At 34.8% G+C, this 14932-nt stretch overlaps 3 long non-coding RNA genes across 6 annotated transcripts in view; all 3 read right to left on the minus strand.

Moving 5' to 3' along the window:
- LOC127503639 (uncharacterized) overlaps positions 1-14932 on the minus strand; it is a 129068-nt gene that overhangs the window by 62933 nt on the left and 51203 nt on the right. The window lies entirely within an intron of this gene.
- On the minus strand, positions 1435-3667 carry LOC127503637 (uncharacterized). 2 transcript variants are annotated; one of them, XR_007927146.1, is made up of 4 exons: positions 2406-3667; positions 2048-2233; positions 1885-1927; positions 1435-1786 (listed from the first exon to the last, which is right to left on the minus strand). It is a non-coding gene; the product is annotated as an uncharacterized LOC127503637 (long non-coding RNA). The 2 variants fall into 2 exon arrangements; XR_007927145.1 differs by having other exon boundaries at positions 1435-1760; positions 2406-3534.
- LOC127503632 (uncharacterized) lies at positions 10010-13700 on the minus strand. Its single transcript, XR_007927136.1, has 4 exons — positions 13607-13700; positions 13289-13465; positions 12870-12916; positions 10010-10665 (listed from the first exon to the last, which is right to left on the minus strand). It is a non-coding gene; the product is annotated as an uncharacterized LOC127503632 (long non-coding RNA).

Raw genomic sequence — 14932 nt, forward strand, 5'->3', positions numbered from 1 at the left:
TCTGTTGATCAAGAGTCATGCAGTAAAACTGTTGAACAGGAAGCAGGCAACCGATGTTCTGGTGTTACAGTTTTAGCAGTTATATGTGTTTATCTTTTACACCACTACTCGATGCAGTTCCAGTTCAACTTTAGTCTGTAGCTGATTTTGAGGCAGTGGCTTTCCTGTGGCTACAGAAACTGTTAACTGCCAGATAAATTCTGTCAACAGGTCCTTGACCCGTCTCAGCATTAATCCAGGCATTTAATGCCAGTATGAATATCAATATGATGTAACAGAAGAATAAATGTACACATATATGAATTGCATATGGCAAATATTTTATTTTCCTAAAATAATTTGTATTCTTCATATTACTTGTATGACTGGGTATCTAAAAATTTGATTGAATAAGTCTGAATGAAAACCTAAAGTTACACATAAAGTAAGATCTGGGGGTTTTGAGCATTTCAATACGCAAAGTGAATTGTGCACGTGATTCGCAGAAAGTGAGGCTTCGTTTGTCATTGGTCACGTGATTTCTACATTAAGCTTCGAATCGAGACTTCATCTGGCACGCCCATTTATGCTCGACATAAGCTCCGAAGCCTCAAATGTCACATCACTATAGGACACCGCCTTGCCCAAACCTCTCTCCTCACATATCTATGCATCTCCCTTAACCATTCCCTTCCCTTCCCCCTGACTCAAGTCACTGAAAGTTCTATGAAGATCTAAGTTCTAAGAATGTCACTATTATGAGAAAGATTGAAAATTTAGGTGAATTCTGTTCTCCTTTTTGGGTGTTGTCTCTTCAAGATCTGATAACCCTCTCCTCTCCCACAAAACCAGGTGTTGGTGTGTAGTAAATATTTACAATAATTTTGTTCTGGTCTGGGTAAGGGAAGGTGGCAAAGCCATCATTTTGAAATTCTAGCCAGAACCCCCATGCAGTGATGGGTGAATGTCTTAGAAACACTCACACACCACTGTGTGATGCATTTCTTAGTCTTGGAGTCATCATCTTTGAGCAATTGATGTTATGTATTTATTTTTTTCTGAATTGGCTTCTAATTGTTTAATTATGTAAATGGTAATGATACATTTTTACCTGACAAATAAAATGTTATACTTGATTTACTCTGGATTCGTCATTATGACCTGTTGGAGTCTTATATTTCTGCAAATCTGCGTCAGGATAGATTCAAACTAAAGGCTCAGTGAAAGGAGCATGTGGCACATCATGTGGGACCTTTTGTTTTCTGTCTATCACTGACTTACCAAGTTGCAGTATCGTGACTAAGAAAACTGTTTTTGTATGAACAAGCATGGAGCAGTTTGACTCAAATGCATTAGTAAACTCTGCACCCTCAGATTAAGATTCAGAAACTGACCAATGATTACTATAAAACTCATTTTCATTCAGGAAAAATCATACTAAATGCATCATTTTTATCATATCGTCATTATATCGTCATTTATTCATCATACTAAAAGTCATTTTTACAAAAGTTACATTTTTACAGTTATACATTTATCAGATTCTTTTATCAGACAAAGCAATTCATCCCAGGAAGTCAATAACATCAGAAGTGCTAAAACATAAAAATGCAAAATTGTACAGAGTAATACAGACCAGAAAATAAATTAAAGCAAGACCAGATGAAATATTATAGATATCTACACATAATAATGCTAAAAAATAAACAGCGTACACTGCATAATTATTGACTGACTGATGAAGAGTATTTTGCTGGTTTGATGAAAGGAGCTGCTGCTTTCTGAAAAGAGAAACACACTCTCAGATCTATAACACACACACACAGTCAGATTTCTGCATCAGTTCTACACAGTTTTATTAGTATGATAATGATAACTATGATAATTTATTCTGATCAGTCTTACCTCATCTGAGACGTCAGAATGAAACTGTCTTCATCACGAGAAACTATTAAACACACAATCATCTGATTATTGGCATATAGAGTGGATGAAATACATATTCCAGCATCATATGAAACTGTTGATGATGAGAAAGTGTTCTGTCTTTAACATCATAAATACTCACAGTTTGGTTTTCCACTATTAATGCTCCTCCGTCTCACTATTATAATTTTTGGTTTATTTGGTTGTAACTTTTTTTTGCTTGACATTTTTCTTTCTTTCTCGTCTGGTTCTTCTCCTGCAGTTTGTGATGCTCCAGATATATTCCTGCCATGCATTCATTAGTCTAATACTCTGTTTTTGCTTATATCTGTTGGAAAATAAATGAAATACAGTTAAGTGATGTTTGACATTTGTTAATGTTTATTGTGCAATACACATTTACATTTCAGTTTCACTATTATACATAATACATAACAGTTCAGATTGAAATATTAAAACAATTTTTACAAAATGGTTGAAGATAAAAGTGTTTTAATCACCTTGTGATGAGCTGAAGTGAAGTGAGGGAAATATCCACTGCAGCTCTGACATCTTAGCTGACGAATTTGAGAGCGCTTTAAATGCTGAAACTCCAGGAGGAATGTGTGTATATATACTGAAGGCCACACCTTTGTTTACGGTTTCATATTACACAATGCTCTATCTCACATTATCTGCTCTTAAAGGGACAAAAATAAAAATCCTGTCATCATCACCTTTACATATGCAGTTCTTTTTTCTGCTGTACACAAAAGAACAACAATCTTTTATGCTCTACCAACAAAAGAATACAGGTTTTGAACAACATAAGGGTATGATGAGAGAATGATACATTTTTGGTGAACTATCCCTTTAAAAGCAAAGAGAAAGACAACCGTTTCTTTCTTTCTTTCAATATTTTTTATTTATGCTTCAGTACCAGTGCCTAGTTTCAGTACAAGTTAAAGATTACTTTAAAAAATTACTTAGATTATGTAACGTAGGCTGTTTAATGTCAAATAATAATAACCATTTTAAAAAAAGCCTTGAACAAGTGAAACGTGTGTTTCTCTGTATGAAAACAAATAGGATATTTAAAAAACATTTCTAAAATAATAGGTTTAAAACATATTTAAACTGCTCATAATAAAATAAAAACAAGCAAACAACAAATAATCATCTTAAAACACTTAAAAATGATAAGCCCATATGGCATTTCTGCAGAAGAACCAGTCTTTTCATCCCTGAAAACGAAATGAATAAGTTTTATTAATTAATATTTATTTAATATTAACACGATAAATATGCAAAAAAAAAAAAAAAAACCTTTAATGATAAAATGTGAAAGACGTGAACAGATTCAATAGCCTATAGCAGATAAACACTTAATATTAATATATAAATATAAATTCGTTCATCACATCATGACAGAAATATCACCGTATACACCTTCTGTTGTTAAATGTCTCATTGGCTTAAATGCATGTTTCACTTGTTCAAGGATTTGCAATGATTAAATTCATGTAGGCCTATATTTTGACATTAAATGCCCATATCTCCGTGTCTTTACTATTTGTCACAACATGAACATACATACGGAAATAATACCACATACAGTCAAGGGAGACATTTTACTATATGGTCACACATTTATTAATATATTTTCAAAATTATATGGTTAAAAGTATTTGTTCACAGTTTATACAAATTAGTTCATGCCTTATGGACTGACAAATCAGTTTGTATTATCCATTAACATGGTAATTAAAAATCCTCATTGTACATCATGATATCTTACTCTGTGTCGTTGTGAGGAAATTCCCACAGGACATGAAACACATCGGACGGCTGAACAATGCTAAATGACCTGGTGGCGGGCTGAGATAAAAAGAATGAAGTGAAAGAAAGGAAACTGACTGTACTTTTCAGACAGAGGGCATTGTTGCTTTACTGAACTAGACTAAATAAACTAAAATAAAATAAACTGTTGCTTTACCAAACAGCGCACAGAATTAAACTAAACTATATTTTACTAAATTAAACTGGTTGTGCCATTTTATTCCAGAGGGTATAAGTAAAGTAAAGTAAACAAGATTAAACTAAATGGGCTGCTTTACTGTAGAGAGAATTCAACTACACTAAAATCTAAACTAAACTAGTTTAAAATTGTAAGCAAAAGCCCAGATAGTAAGATCAGATTTCCAGATATCGGACCACCATCATATATTAAACTCGCCTGATCATTAACCTCCTAAGCACTGGGACCATTTCCGCCTGGATTTGGCGTACCCAAATTGAAAAGCTTCCCATACCCACATACAGTGCTCTAAATACAAAATCTAGGTGTCATTTTACAGGAAGCCCTTTGAAGTTACATAAAGCACTCCTAAAAGTCATTAAAAATTTTTTTTAGTATATATTGTATATAGTATACCTAAATAAAAAGTCTCTATTACTATTCTATTCAAGTTTGCATACATGCAGACAGCTGTGCAGTGTGAAAGTAGCCATATCCCAAATGTAAAGTTTTGAAAAAATTTTGGGTCAAATAATAGTTTATCATATTGGTTGCTCTGCTTTCACATTTTAAAATAGTAATAATTCAATCAAAAATGAGTATAAGCATTGTCCTCCCCACTGCATTGCTGGCCGAGGCAATAATCACTTTAGTTTCATTTTCACAAGATCTTTTATCGATGCCATCGATGCTTTTCCATTGCTAGATGTGATTATCGAAATCAAAACAGCCCATAAACTATAAATCCTCAGCAGATGAGCCCATAATATGAACGCAACACGTTTAATTTCCTCCCATAAAGAAAACGCTTAACGTGGCTTAATGTACTAAGACAGTGACATTAAAAGACCAAACTTAGTAAACACTATACCAATAAAGCATACTATACTGAAAAATTGGTTTGTGCAGAATTTGATCTTTTAATGTCACTTAGTAGGCTACATTAAGCGATGTAAAAAGCTTTTTCTTTATAACGGTTTTCTATGGGAGGAAAACACTTAACATGTAATTAAATGCATTGCGTTCATATTCTGGGCTCATCTGCTTTGCTGTACATAGGTTATTGTTTACTATGATGTTTATGAGTTTGGTCTGTTAATATCACTGTCTTAGTACAACTTGTTAAATATGGATATTTTTCTTATACAAACGCATCGCTTCGCTTCAGAAGGCGTTAGATAATTATTTATTAATATCAGATTGTGTTCATCAGAAAGAAGAAAGTCACATACACCTATGGCTTGAGGGTGAGTAAGCTTGGAGTAATTTTCATTTGAAAGTGAACTAATCCTTTAAACATTCCTGAGGTTTGATAATTTCTGATAATGACTGTCGTCTATAACAACGCTGTATAATGTGATGGAATATTTAAATGAATCATAACCAACATTTCTTTTCCTTGCAGGATTAACATTTTTATGATTTTGAAACCTAAATATCCTCAAACCTGGGCCAAAGACAGTGTGTGTCTGAATCATATCTGAATATAACAAAGGGGGAAATTAAACTAGACAATTCTCTAAATATAAGAGCTGCATGACATACTGAGTAACCAACAAACTAATAAACACATGATTTGGGCAGATCTTGCTTTAGTAACAGAAGGGTTTAACATATGAAGAACAAAGCATATTGTATGCTTTGCCATGCTCCTATCCTATATAAACTCTTGTACTCTTTTAGCTGGTGGGATTCTCTGTGATTGACACAAGGTCCTCCGGATGTGATTAAAGCATATTATAAGGCATAGTCTGTCTGGGTTTTGCTGCGCAGCAAGTTAGGAACACTAGAGATCTTATTCCCAAGTGATAGTGTTCAAAAGGGTCAAGACCTTGACTGATGTCGAATAGGAGATGCGAGAGTATAAATTATTTAAGCGTCAATTAAGAGATGACCCAGGTAAACGTAAAGAGATAGTTCAACCAAAAATGAAAATTCTGTCATCATTTACTCACCCTGATGTTGTTCCTAATCTGTATAAATTTCTTTGGTCTGTTGAACACAAAGAAAGATATTTTAAAGAATGTTTGCAACCTGGCTACTTTGGGGCACCATTGACTTCCAATAGTAGAAAAAAAATACTATGGAAGTCAATGGTGCCCCAGAACTGTTCGGTTTCCCACATTTTTCAAAATATCTTCCTTTGTGTTCAACAGAACAAAGAAATTTATACAGGTTTGGAACAACATGAGGGTGAGTAAATGATGATAGAATTTTCATTTTTGGGTGAACTATCCCTTTAAGTCAGGTGCGTAGGGGAAATCTACCACAATAACATCTTGTGTCCACTTAGTGATTGTATTGAAAATAACTACTCTTCTTGTTTCTTTATTGAACAGATTAAATTATTCAGGACATCAACCTTGAGTCAAGTCAGCTGATAGGGGCAGCAATTTCTCAGATTGTCCAACTGGAAGGAAAAATAATTACAGGGGACACTTCACTGCATACGGTAAACTCACACCCATAAACCCCTCAATAAATACAGGATTAGGTGAAACACGTTCACAATTAGTGAATTACATTTACATCTTACTCCCACCAACAATACTGAAGAAGATGATGACTGAAGGAAGGATTTAAAATACAATCGAGGTTTAATAATCAAGAAGTCATTCAGGTGTAACAGTGTGCACTATACACAAACATCATCCGACAACTGAAGAGAAAACAGCAACTAAAATAGAGGGCAAATGAGAGAACTAATGATTAACACCTGTGATTATTAAAACATGTCCATGACAACAAATGAGACGCAGAAACTGAAACCAAGAAACACAGGAACTACTGAATACAAAATGGTTAATGAAAATTAAAGAATAAATATAGCCTAACTATATATGTGTGACAGGTGGGAAGCTACCCTAGCTGCCGAAACAAGGGTGAAAAGCACCTTAAATATATATGAATACATAAGAGAGAAGGATGGGGAAAAAAAAGAAAATTCCACCTGCCATCTACAAAACCAAAAAACAAATCAGGCACACGCTGTCACGATCACCAGCTGGAGTGCCCTAGATAGTCACCGGAGGGCCCTCCACCCCAGACCATTGCCACTCATTCATGGACTTCATCCCCCATAATCCTTTGCCCGGACTCATCAACACTGATCATATCCACCTGTGCACAATTACATTGTTAACCCAGCCTATAGAGGGTATGCACTGACGTCACTTTCCCGCCGGAACGTGCTCCCTCGACTGAGTGGCAAAAGAATCTGCTGCATGACTGGATTTAATAGGGGAAACTGTGAAAACGCGAGTAAAACAAATGATCACACTAAAGATTGGACTCGAAAGTGTTCCTTACAACTTGTCAAAGAAACCTAATCCATGGATATTGACATGCAGCCAGGAATCGTGTTTCCTGACATTTATATGTGCCTGATTTTGACGCCGGGGGAAACACATAAAGCAAATCTGCCTGTGAACGTGTTATATAACTACAATATAGGTAGGTTAAATCCGAGTAATCACGTATATCAATGTTATATATATCGTCATATTGTCCAGCCCTAAAACTTGTATAGTTTTTGTCAGTGTTTATTTAAAAATTATGCAGAATATAAGATGGTAAATATTTAATTGATGAGTTGTCAACACAATATATTACAATACAATATATAGGGTATGATTTTACCTCAAAATCCAACAATTTGACACAAAATGATAACTGCAAATCCATGTTTCTCTGCTGGAGTCCAGCTGTTTCTGTTAATTGCAGTGACCTATCTGCTTCTTTTTTCTGTAGCTTTCAGCAGTCTGTAAAAATATACCTCAGATTTTGTGTCAAAGCTATTTGTACAGTCAATCACAAAGCTCTTTCCCGTTTTGGATGTGTTTTGTGTGTTTTTCGCGGCATTCACGCTGATAACCAATGCTGCCACTCAGTCTTTGTGCCACTCAGTGGGCGTGACCGCAGTCGTAACGGTCGACGGTGACGTCACGTGCATACCCTCTATAGCCAGAAAAACAAGCGCGCTGCCATCTTTTTAAAATTGTCTTTGAACTTCCGTTTTGCGGTAGCCTTGTACATTTCTACGGCATTGCTGTCAAAGAATAGTTAGCTGATTAAGAGGATTTACTTGTTGTAGAGTTAACAAAAGTTATCATGAGCATTGTATGTTTAAAGCAGATGTCTTAACAAATGTCAGTAGACCGGGAAGATTTTAAAATGAGCAGTTCATTCATAAATGCATAAGATCGCTGTGGAAATACAAGCTGGAAGTCAAAAGACAACGAGCGCAGCGCTGAAAAGGGGCGGAGCTACATAAGGTCTATATCAGAGGTCTTCAACCCTGCTCCTGGGGACCCACTATCCTGGAGAGTTTAGCTCCAAGCCTAATCTAACACACCTGACGCAGCTAATCAAGCTCTTCAGGATGGCTTGAGACTACACATGCAGGTGTGCTGAAGCAGGTTGGAAATAAACTTTCCAGGACAGTGGGTCCCCAGGAGCAGGGTTGAAGACCTCTGGTCTATATAATGTGTCTTTCAATCAGTCTTTGTCAGTCATTTTTGCTTTATAATGATGTAGCGTGTGTTTGGCTCTGTGTTTCTGGATTGATGTCTCGTTTGATTAAATATCTGCTTACATTTGGATTTACTTAAATTGCACAAAATATGATTAGCGATATAAATGCAAATGCAGATCCCACTGTTTTGATTAAAATAAAGTTTTTGCTCAGGTTTTATGCATATGCATTAAAAAAAGTACATGCATCATCATGTGCTTCTTGTAAAAAAGTTTCCAGAAATTTTACTTTGCATATTGAGTGCTGGGACTGAAAAAGGCTCAAATCTTCTCTTTTGCTGCTATTTTCTTTAAAAATGGTACTTCTATGAAAGAAGTAAAGAAATTCCCTAAAATTATGGAAATATTAAAGATAATAACACTTCTCACGAAATGTGGTGACTCATAACAGACCGCAGCCCTGGAGTTAAACAGGTTTGTTACAGTAAAGTTATTTTCATTCTAAAAATGTTTAAGTGGCTTTGTGTCACAAAACAGTGGCTATAGAGAAGCGTCCGACGAAGCAGTAGAGAAACAAAAACGGTCTTTATTATAATCCAGAAATACTTAAACTTGAACCTCTGACAATGACGTCACTGAAACACGTGGGTATAAACAGATGTGCAAGTATCACTCTGTTTGAAGAGACGTCCAGGCATGTCCTCAGTGCAGCAATGAAGCGCAGAAAAGAGGAGACATCCACCACAGATCTGTGATCAGAAACCTATTTTGTTCATTTTAAGCCAGCCTTTTAGCCATTTTTAAACAATAGTTGGGTTAAATAAAACTGACCAGCAGGTTGAGCAAACATTTAACCCAACAGCTGGGTTTGTCCATTTTCAACCCAGCTTGGGTTGTTTTTAACCCAGCATTTTTTTAGAGCGTAGGATTTGATTGGTGGATTGTGTTTTTCCCACCTACTGCTTTTAATATTCAACAATATTACTGATCTGCCCGCACTGACACCATTATATGCGAACTGAACTGAGCTGGACGATATCACTCTTTTCTCCAGTGCTGATATATAGATAAACTAATTATTGATTTCTGCAATGGAATGAATCAATACTAAACACAATCTGCATTGTAAAAAGTGATATAGAATAAAGGTGACTTACTGATCTCTAAATGCATGTTTTTATTTCTAGGGCTCCATCAATGTTTCTCTATGGTTTCCATAAATATTAACATTCAGAGAGACAGTGGCTGATTTAATGCAGATATAATCATTTAATGATTGCAAATGATATGCAAATTTATGCATTGGTGTTAAGATAGGTGTAACATATTTTTACACTATTTACCCAATTTTAGAATTGTATCATATAATCCTGTGTAGATGTAGCGTTTATTTGTCAGGTGTTCATGTACGAAATTCATATGGAATGAATCGGGGTTGAAAAGCAGCAGTGTGGTCCGAGATGACAGTCTGGAGCATGTTGATATCGAAAACATGCTGACTAAAAGCAGAAACAAAGTTCAAAAACGGTATATCCTGCTGTTGAACAGTATCAGAAGGTGCCTGATGTCTGCAGGATTCAACAAACCTTCATAATCGTAGTAAAATATGTTGTGTATGCCATTTCATACCAAACATACTGTTTAATCAGAGAGTTTTATTATCTTAGATTGAAATTTTCACTAACGTATCTTCTGAACCAAGATTATTACATTTTTACATCTTTTTAAATAAGAAATGTCTTTTGTGAATGTCATTATAATGCATTTACTGTATGACTGATCTGTGATTTTCTGCATTTTCTAGAAACATCATCATCCATCATCTGAAGAAGCAGAAAGACGTCTGATCCTCTGGTAAGAAACATTTACTGTCTCAATGAACATCAGGATCACAATCTGTCTGTCTGGATCAAGAGAGATACACACACATCTGATCACATTCATAGTTATTAAAAGATCAAGATTAGTTTTAGATCACACTCATAATAAAAGTTATGAATTTTGGACAACAAAATGTCTCTCTTTTTCAAACCATGTTTTTTTTAGATTTCATCACATCACATGATGCGTTACAGGCAGTCATGCAGTAAAACAGTTAAACACATAGCAGATGTTCAGATGTTTACACTTTCAGACACCACTACTTGATGCATTTGCATTTCCATTTTAGTCTGTGGCTGATGTTGAGGCAGTGATCATCACTCTGTGGCTTCAGAAACCGTTCACCGCCAGATAAATTCTGTCAGCAGTTCCTTGACCCGTCTCCGCATTAATCCAAATTTTTTCTCCTGCTAAAATAGTGGATTCAACATAAACAGATTTGCTCACATATTCTTCATAATTCCCTCTTAAATAACTCCCAAATACCAGTTGATTTCAAGTTGAATGGAAGTCTAGTGGATGTTTTTCTCTTTCTCTCTTTCTCTTAATTAAAACCAGTGTCAATTAGAACCTTAAACACATGGAACAGTTTATTATATCTGCTGTATAATGTCCTTACTTGTATCTGGTCAATTTTACCTCTTTGTTTTGGTAGTTGAGCAGAAAGAATGTACATACTAGTATTTTTAATTATAGCACTTTTGTGAATTGAATAGGCATTGGGTTACAGCGGCCACAGAGCAGTTATATATCATCACTTACGTGTTAAAAATATAGAAAGGTAACGATAATACTGTTTGTGTGTGTGTATGTGTATAGGACTATATGGATATATAACAAAACAGTGTGTGTTCCATATCGGTACATAGCAGTAATGCACTGAGTGGGCAGAGCCTCTATTCACGTGAGCGGGTGTTGTGCTTCTGACGCTTCCATGCAGCCTGCACACAAACACACAGTTATATGAAGCATATCTGTGGGTTTCCTGTAGGTGTTTGTGTGCAACTTCATACTTTGAATACTCCTTCAGACACTGAACTTGATCCACCATAAGACATGATCATCAAACCACTGGGAAATAACAAGAGCCCATCAGAAACTACACACTGAGATGTGCACTGCAGTTAAAGCCAGTGCCTGATCATGTTGTAGGTGTTTATTCCATGGAGGCGGCACACAGTGATGTATTTTTAACACTGATATGTCTCTTTGTGTTTGAGACTGTGAATGTTCTTCTGATGCCATCAGTGTCATTTTGACGTCAGTCTTCACTAAATGTAGCTCACATCTTCAGACAGGCTGCAGAGATGCTATCAAATGACCTTTTGATTTTCATAACCATTACTGAGTTGAAGCCTTGCAAATTCAACAATGTCAATGGAAAAATGGGTGAATATCTCAGCATATTTAAACAAAACTGCACAGATTGTTTGTGTCCAATCCTGCTGCTAAAGGATCAGTGTCATGCAGCGTTTATCTCCAAACTTCATCACGCCTGACTGGAGGTTTCTGGTCATTCTGAAGACCTTGATTAGCGGGTTTAGATGGGTTTGATTAGGGTTGCAGGATGCCGGCTCTCTGGAGCAGGATTGGGAAAAGAATTTGGGCATATTGCCTCTTGTTTGCATTTTTGTTTTGCTGTTTGCCAAGATGCCATTGTGTATATATGGGTGGTTCTGCAACTACGGGCACTTTTAAGTCCCAGTAGTGAAATTTAAGGTTTATGTTAAAATTTGTCATCTAAAGCTTCATAAACATAAACCCAGTCTCATTACACACCTTTACTTAAAAAATAATAAATGAATATTATGATTTAATTAAAAATTATGAAGCATTTATAGGTCCAAACACCGTTTTTGCTCATGTCCCATACCTGTGGTTTCAATGCCGAGATTAGCTAATTCTTTTACAATAAGACATTATTTCAAATGAATTAGTTTCATAAAAAATGTTACTTTACACCATCTTAAAGTTCTTTTTTTTTTTTTGTTTACTAATCATTTATATGATTTTTTTTCATCTAAATACACCTGTCCCACACTTTTGAGTCCTTACCGCAACACTGAGAAAAGACTCTTAATATGACATTTGTTCAAAGCCAAAGAAATCTAGTTTCTATGGAAGCAGAAATTAGCACTTGAGCACATGGCTTACAGATTGGGCCATCCCCATTAGGTCACTCACAAGATCCAGAAAACTAAGATAAAGATCTTCTTTTCTTATTCAGTATTTATTATGTGTCCTCCGGCTTAGTAATTGTGTATTTTGAACTACATTTTAAAAATGAAATTATATCACTGTTGAATACATGTATATGTGGTGCTAAAAGTCAAAACTGATGTATCAGAATTTGCTAGCTGCCAGTTATCAGCAATATTGGCAAAAATGTCATTCCTGCAACACATCTTTACCGCAGCATTTTTAGGTGTTGCGGTAAAGACCTTGCGTTGCGGTAGAGACAAATTCAAGTTTTATACTGTATGAACAGATGAACAGAACTGCTGCTTTCTAAAAAAAAAAAATAATAATAAAACACAAAGATCAATACAACTTCAGATTTCTGCATCAGTTTTTACTCTTTTTATTCTCTGTATATGAAGTGTGAGTGTCTCACCTCCTCTGTGACTCCGACATCAGAATGAAAATGTGAAACAGAAGAAACTATGAATGAAAAACATGAAAATCAGCTATTAGCAACTCTTGTAGCTCGAGGAGTCATTTAAGTCCGTTATCTTTTCAAATAAAAGCATCTGCCAAATGCTTACAGTTGTGGTTAAATTTACATACAAAAATGTGAGTATTTTTAACAAAATCAATAAAAATAAGCATAACAGACATGAACTGAATTTCATATATTTTGGTGAAATAGACAATAAGTATAAACTTATGACCACAACTGTAAGTGTAAATGATGCTTTTTCTATATATAGTGTCTGAAAGGTTTAGAATTGATACATTCAGACACACAGAAGATGAAACACTGTTGATGATGAAATATAACAGAGTTTGATCATAAACATCATAAATACTCACAGTTTGGTTTGCCGCTGTTAATGCTCCTTTGTCTGACTAGAGTCAACATTTTCTGTTTTGGTTCATTAGATTGTAACTCCATTTTTCTCTTGTCACGTTTAATTATTCTGCAGTTTCTGATTCTCCATACATGTTGTCTCATGTGGTAATTTCTCATACGTTTTGCCTTTGTATAATCTGTCCAAAAGAATACAGTGGTTCATTTCACAGGTTTATATTTTAGTTTTACTATAATAGAGACATAAATGTCTGGATTTAAATAAATAAATGTTACAAAATATCTTTACAGAACAATTAAAGATAAAGTGTTTTAATTACCATGTGATGAGCTGAAAAGCGAAAACATCCAGCGCAGCTCTGAGAGATCAGCTCTCTGAGAAACTTCTGCTTTTATACAGTAGGTTAACTCCTCTGGCTCCTCCTCTGGTCCCACCCTCCCCCCTCAATACTTTTATTTTTTTTATTGTCACTGAAAGAGCAGAATTTGTTTGTTCTTTTACAGAATCTCACTCTGTCTGTGAAATTAGTTTATCACCATATCTGCTGATGACACTCCACAACTTTAGTTTATTTTTAATAAAATTAAAAAATAATAATAATAATTTGTTTAACTAGCACATGAGCTCATTTATTTTATATAAATATATTTATATAAATATTTATATTTTATATATTTTTATATAAACAATGTAAAATTATAGTATATGGTCGATTTTTGATATGTAATAAAATAAACTCTCAAATCAATAGGTCATACAATACGCATCAGTGTATCTTCACTTTGTGCTTTGAACCTTTCAATGCGGAGCGCTTCCATGATGCTTCAAGCGCATCATTCTGCACACGGGATGCGCATAAGCGCTTTGTGCCGCTCTGTATGGGAGCCGTTCATATTATAATACTTTTGCGCAATGAACGATTGTTAATAGCATTTTTTGTTCTGTCCTATATATCATATGTTGCTGCCTCATTAAAAAAACTCTGCTATAAATTTAAAAGAAATGTCTTTTAATTTTATTGTATAGCCTATATTTATATATAAATATATTTAGTTTGTCATGTATGACTCAAACATTCATGAAAAACAGCTGATTCCTTCATCTATGACTCATGGTTTGGACTCCTGTTTATTTTGAATGTCTACCAAGCTAGTGAAGCTATTGGTTTATTTACAGTTGTTGCACTGATGCACAATTATTTAATAAATAATTCACTACATTTGTGTCTGTTTGTTATCTGTATGTTTTACAACGTTAGGAAAGTAATATTTAAGTCAAGCCTGATACCTTGCACAAAAGAATGATCCCAGTTTCTTCCACACAGTGAGGCATACAGTTTACTAGGTAATTCAGCACTTTTTTTTTATTATTATTATTACTTGAATATCGGATCGGTATCGGAAGCGAAAAAGGCGGATCGGTGCATCCCTAAATATTTCCATAAGATTTCTAGGGGATTTCTTTACTTACCATTTTTAAAGAAAAAGAAAAGAGCAGCAAAAGAGAATGGTTGAACTTTTCAGTCCCAGCACTCAATATGCAAAGTAAAAAAAAAAATTTTTTTTTTTTTTTTTTTTTACTTTGCATATAATAAACTTTTTTACAATAAGCAAGTGAAGATGTACAAACCTGATTCCAAAAAAAG

This window comes from Ctenopharyngodon idella, chromosome 21, assembly GCF_019924925.1.
Source record: "Ctenopharyngodon idella isolate HZGC_01 chromosome 21, HZGC01, whole genome shotgun sequence".
NCBI classification, from domain to species: Eukaryota; Metazoa; Chordata; class Actinopteri; order Cypriniformes; family Xenocyprididae; genus Ctenopharyngodon; species Ctenopharyngodon idella.